The 6,544-nt window shown below is 45.4% G+C and overlaps 1 protein-coding gene across 5 annotated transcripts in view; it reads right to left on the bottom strand.

Moving 5' to 3' along the window:
- The window catches only part of Syn3 (synapsin III), a 437,574-nt gene that overhangs the window by 425,821 nt on the left and 5,209 nt on the right, over positions 1-6,544 (bottom strand). Inside the window, exon 1 of one of the 5 annotated variants that reach the window (XM_029482726.1) lies at positions 4,231-4,285. The exons of the other annotated variants lie outside the window; for them this stretch is intronic. The gene's annotated coding sequence lies outside the window, so the exon portion shown is untranslated. Of the gene's footprint in view, positions 1-4,230; positions 4,286-6,544 lie in introns of those variants that run through there. 5 annotated transcript variants of the gene reach the window in all.

Here is a 6,544-nt window from a genome sequence, read left to right on the forward strand (position 1 = left end):
AGACAAAGAGACAGTGGCAGAGACAGAAAGACAGGGAGATACAGAGACACAGACAGAGACAGAGAATCAGCCAGGCATAAAAGCATATCCCTGCAATCTTAGCACTTCAGAGGTGGAGGCAGGAGAATTGTGAGTTTGATACTATCTTGAACTTACACATTGAGATCCTCACTGAAATTAATAGAAAGCAAGTTAGTCAGTCTATCCATGTCACCTCCTTGATTAAAACTTCTAATTTGGGACAGAATTTGATCTCCCTTCCTTAGCCCACAACTCCCTAACAAATTTGGCTCCAGGGACACTTTAGTGATCATCTTCTCTAACTCCCCCTCACCTGGCCGCTCTACCTGCTCTGAGACTCGTTTACTGTTTCCAGTTTCTCCAAGATATGTCCACCTACTCATGAGCTTCAAATGAAACTGAATATCTGTTCTACAGGCTGAATGCCACTAAGCACCGTTAAGAATGCCTCAAATATTTGTTGACTGGATAAATGAAAAAAAACTCAAGGGGTGAACATTTAGTCGTAAAATTTCCAGTGCTCTAAACCTCTGAACCTGGTGTTATGTTTTAGTTTTATATTGTCCTTCCAAACAACCTAGAGCAACCCCATCCTAGGAGTGATTAATTCAGCTTCAGGTACTTTAAAACTGTATTCAGCCTGACATCTTCCTGTAGCTTGCTTGAGCAGGAAAGAAATCTATGAGACACTAAGGCAGGACATACATGTTTTCTTAAAGTAAGGCTATATGAACCTTAAATGAGAGAAAGCTACCCAGAAGCACTGCCACCATGAGAGAATGAGATGTCCTTGTAGCATCTTTCAAAGGAGGACTAGTGCCGGGTTATGGGCATCCTACAGGTTCATGGGTCCTCTCACTGTCAGCCCAGTGAGCCCTACAACTGAAGGAAACTAAACACAAGGAGTGTCAGTAACAAACTCAATGTCACACCACAAGGGTAGGTAACACTTGGTGTATCTTCCACTCAGGTGTTTGTAGCCTTCAGCCCCATTCTTTATCCACTTGGGAGTTTGGAAGCAATGTTTACTCATGAGAGTCAATGTCAGAGGAGTCAAGCAGGATGCACCAACTCGACGATGGTTCTCCTCAAGTTTCTCAAAGACTGGCATAGCCCAGGCTGGCAGAGCAAGACGCTGATGACCACAAATATTTGTTGAGCATCTGTTCTGTAACGGGTCTTGGGCTTGGGTTTTCCACAGGTACTGTCATTTCGTTGTCAAGATTGTCTAAAACACTTTCAGCATGCATGCAAGTGTTGGGGCTGTTTACACAAAGAGAATGACATAAATCCTACAAGCAAGGATGCCTGGGAACTCCCCACTTCCAGCCACACCAGCTCATAACCTGTTAGTAACCTCAAAGACAAATCAGTATGCAGCCCCACACAAACCCATGTAGACTTTGATTTTCTACTTCTTTTAGGCGGGATCAGTATCATAGGCACTGATCAGCACAGGCAGTGCTGTTGAAGGGTACATACACAAAAGCCATATATAACACATGCTTTTGGTGACTAAAATCTTTTCAAAGGTATTTTTGACTATAGAGTTCTTCATTTCATACTATGGCCTTGTGACCTAAAGAATATGAGTGCTCCTTCTATACCCCTGCTTATTCTTACTGAAGAATAACCAAGAAATCTGAGCTCTAAAGGGAAGGTTGAAGGTTATAGGGTTCTGTTTATGGTCAGGATTTCTGCCCACTTTTAGCAAGAGCATGTAAGGTGAACACTACTCTGCTGGACAGCTCTGTCTGCCTCTCTATATTCTCCCTCTCCTCTCTACTTCTACCCACTCCTGTGAGCTGTGTCCTCCAGTTCTGTAGAATAATGACTGTTTCTGTCCTATGATAACCTTTGGGTGCTTTCTTAACAACATGTGGACTGGGGCAAAGTGTCACATGTCTGTACTTTTTAATGTTGATTTCATTTGCTTTAGATCTGGCTATCAATCTCAGGTGTCATACAATGTATTGTCATTTGCCTCCCCATTATACAGCACCAGCAACTAATTCTGTTCAACATTTTGGAAGCGACACTCATGAAACCAGCGCCTTAGTTGGAAAGACAAAGGAGAGCAGGCATCTGTGGACGAAGCCGGTTTAGTTGCACGGAGTATACATCAATCAGCCATGTGGGCGGGGCATCGGTCTCAATCCACCCATGAGGGAAGATTTCTCACATGGGAGGCAAAGAAGTCCACATGAAATAGGGCTTGTGTCCTGAGCCTACTACAGGACAATGATGTGGCCTCTCATTATGGCTGCTCACTCCACATTGGCCTCAGACACCTGTCACAATGTCAAGTACAGATTATGTAGTCTGCGAGTCTATTCCAGTCTTCAAATTACAAAGAGGCCTGGAAGCAAGGATAATTAAGTTCATCTTAAACTCCTCAACTGAAAGAAAAATCTCTTCAAATGAGAACAATACAACTAGAAGCTCCTAAGACAGGAAGACATGGTTCCCAATGAACAGACACGGGACAACTCAATTTCTCTGTACTGCATTTTCTCAGCTATAAGTTGAGGGGCCAGGTCTGTAGAATATGAGGTTTCTTTCAGATTTGGGGCACTCCAATCTCCTGTAAGTACCTCAGGCAGTAAAACAGAAGATTCACAATAATCTGGCTGGCCTGGCCTATATCAAAGTTGGGGCACAGTTTCTAGAACAAAGAACAACAACAAAAAAAATCAAACAAAGGCACACAAGGCTGCCATCTCCAGCCCTGCTCCTCATCCCTGCAACTTCTGCCACCTCAGTGTGTCTACCAGGATAGGTTTAGATATCAGCTTTATTATTCAATAAATGGATGACCTTTGGCAAGTCACTCACTTGTGACAGCCTTGACTTTACATATCTGTGCAGTGGAGTAAATCTGCCCATTCTGGGAATGCACAAAAATTCCAGTGCTTAACCACTCTGACGACTCCCCTGTCACCCAGGGAACACAGGTGGCATGCCCCTGTATTAAAAAATTGTGTACCCATCAAACTCAACCCACCTTCTCATTCTGAAGTTCACTCTTAACTAAGGCACAAGCACCCAGTGTTAGAAAGGCTCTAAAAATCCATTCCTCCTGCCCCTTTCAACCTCTATGACAAGAAAACAAAATAACCAAGGCTCAGAAAAAATTTTTGGTGACTTAGCTCAAGGACGTGCCAGTTCTTCATCAATAAAGCCTGACCTAGGAGCAGGGTGGCAGATGCCAATGGCTACACAAGATGAAGAGAGGACCCTTTGTAGGCTCCATGCTCCTTAAAGAAGTTTGGAACCCCTCTCTTATGTGACCAAATTCTGAGGTGTATCTGAACTTTTCACCTCTGCTTGGAGGTGGGGGTTGTAACAGGGAGATCATGTCATAGTGTGTGCATGAGATGCAAGTATGAGGTAGGAGAATGTCTTAAAAGTTCGGATGAGGTGAGATTCAGAGTTTTCAGCAAGCAGCAGTTCCCAGATGCTCCTCACATGTATGCCCACCTCTGTTCTTTTTAGTTTACCCACTGAGGCAGGCACACGTGCACTGCAAGCTTTCAGGGGAGGGAGGGTGGGGTTTCTGGCTCGGGCAACACTCAACGAACCTATACCTGATTACACAGAGACAAGAAAACCCTTAAAACTGTGCTATCTACAGTATAATAGGAATTCAGGCATTCTCTACCCTCTGACAACCCAGCCTGAACGGCCAGAGAGTGCTCCAGATTCATTCAGACACATTAGAACGTCAGGGGTCAGGGACCTGGGGGTTCACAGCAAGCAAGATAAACTCTCTGAGAGCATTCAGCGATTTCTGGAGAAATGTTACTCCATAGACTCCTGGGAGTGAAGCTCTAAGAAGGGAGCACAGACAACACAAGGAAGGGCCAGCTTTATAGGTGTATCCTTAGCACATCGGCTCCCATCCTGGCTTGATTCTCAAAGCAAAGCATTTATCCTTAGGGAGCATTTGACAGAAAGCTACATCAAGGACAAGTCTGTTCCCAGCTCCTTCTGATTGCAGTGCCTGCCCTCCCCTGCCAGAACCATGTGCACCCTAGCAAACAGACCCAGAAAGGGTGACCCTGCCTTAATGAGATCACACTGCAGGCCAGTGACAGCCACTGGTCAGAGCTGGTCCCTGACACCCTGCCTAGGATGCTGCTTCCCTCTACCCAGCATCTTTTGCTTCACCTCCCAGCCCCTCTCCCTCTCCCAGATCCTTGGGCTCACCTCCTAGTTCTGAGGATCCCTCCAGGTTGAACAATGCTCAGAAGCAGTTGGCTGTTAAACAATTCATTTGGGGGCATGTGGAGCCGTGCCCATCCCAGGTGGCATGGAGAGGCTACAGCCCTGCAAAGGGGCTCTCTTTCATCTAAAGAACAACTCCTCCTCTTCCTCCTCCTCCCACTCTTCCCACCCCCTCCTAGGTCCTCCTCTGTAGTACTACTGGAACATGTGCTCTACTTGGGAGGGAGGCAGGAGGCGAGTGTGGCTTTTATTGGAAAGCAAATGCCAACAGTGTGCTGAGCTCTGCTATTTCTTCACACTGAGGAGAGGAGGAATATGAGAGAGAGAGAGAGAGAGAGAGAGAGAGAGAGAGAGAGAGAGAGGAATAATGATTAACCCCTCTGTTCCAGGTCGGCTTCTCAGTGAAGCTAGAGAAACAATACATTTAACCAATGGAGTGCCCGCCCCAGGCATTACATCACCAGTGAGCTCCCTCATTGGCTAATAATTTCTAAAAGGCAAAATCCTATTTCTAGATGCTTAACCCTTTCCTACTTATCAAACCCAAAAGGATTTGGTTTATACCAGTGTTTCCTCAACTTGTTTTCTTTTTTTTAAATCTGATTCCTCTGAAGGGCATCCTAAACACATAGTTTATAGTGATACACTTCAAATTATCCATACCACAACCTTTAGAGGGTATGTGGCTATCTATTTCAACAGTATAAAAAAACAGGGAACCTAGTGCACTCAGAACTCTTCTTTGCCAAGGGCAGTGATATTTTTTTTCCTGAGCTTATATAATACACTCAACACTTGGTGGCTCCTCTCATTCATGTCCTACTCTGAACAGAGGACATTATGTCTCTTCTTTCACAAATAAGGTTTAGCCAGGCCTCCTGGTATAAGTCTGCCATTCCAGCTACCCAGGAGGCCAAGGAAAGAAGATGCCCGTTCAAGGATAGTTTGAAGTACAGAGGAAGTTCAAGACCAACCTTCAGAACAGAGTAGGATCACGTCTGGAAATAAGAGGTAAAAAGAGTGCTACAGCTGGGCTCCATGGCAGAGTACCAACCTACCCGGAATGAGAGTCTCAGGTCAGTCATTTACACTGGACAAAAAGAAAACTAAGTAATTTGCCCAAGAGCTGGGGTTCACTTTGAAGGCCAGGTTGTCGTACCCGATCTTAATTCCCTGTGGAACTCACAGAGATCCACCGGCCTCTAGCTTGACTTCAGGGACTAAAGGCCTCAACCACCATGCCCAGCATGAAGTTAAAGTTAAACTTGGCCATGTGATTTGCATTTTGCATTTGTCTTGCATGGTCTGCTAGATCCCAGAAATTATTGATATAGTTGATGAGCTTCAAGTGCCAGTGCCTGAGAAGAACAGAGAACTGGAAGTGAATTCTCATACAGAGTATTTTCAGAGGCTGCCAGCTGTTCTAGACATCCTCGTCTCCCTCAAGTTCATTCCATCTGCTAGTACTGCAAACCTCAGCCTCACTATCAAGTTCCCTAGGAATCCCTCTCCTACATATAAACCTGGGAGAGTGGCGCTCTCTCCGTGCTTCTTGGGTGCCTGCATCTGGGAACTGTTCTTGCTTGTTTCCTGCATCAGCTTGATGCTATTAAAGCTGTGTCTACCCATTCCACCCACATATGCTCAGAACAGGGCCTGCCGTGCGTGAATACTCAGTCAGTCGTGCCTGACAGGGAGAATGGGGCCAGAGGGAGAGGCTTGTGTGGAAGCTCGAAATGGATCATCATGCTGGGATGAGAAAGGCAGAAGGCTGGAGACCTGGGACCCACATGAGTTAACTGTCTGATCTTGGTCATCTTGATTGAGGTGGCAGTTTTACTTTTGTTTCCTTTGTCTGAAAAAGGACCGCAGTACCTTCTTTCTAGGGAAGCCATGAGTATCACATTAAAGGATGGACCAGCATGTTATGTTTTCCTCTGTATCCTTTGTCACAAGAATTCATGTGTTTCATGATTGACATCTGAGAGCCGACGACTATTTCCTACATCCCAGCCCAGGATTGTCTGCTAGACTAGAGACCCATATTAAATGCATGCTCCTCATGGATGTGTGGTGCATTTCAGTAGTCCAACCCCAAACAGCCCGCTTTTCCCCAGTCTCCACACTGTCAAAATACCCATTGTACTGGTTAGTTTTGTGTCAACTTGACACAGCTGGAGTTATCACAGAGAAAGGACCTTCAGTTGAGGAAATGCCTCCATGAGATCCAACTGTAAGGCATTTTCTCAATTAGTGATCAAGGGGGAAAGGCCCCTTGTGGGTGGGACCATCTCTG

This window comes from Mus caroli, chromosome 10, assembly GCF_900094665.2.
Source record: "Mus caroli chromosome 10, CAROLI_EIJ_v1.1, whole genome shotgun sequence".
NCBI classification, from domain to species: Eukaryota; Metazoa; Chordata; class Mammalia; order Rodentia; family Muridae; genus Mus; species Mus caroli.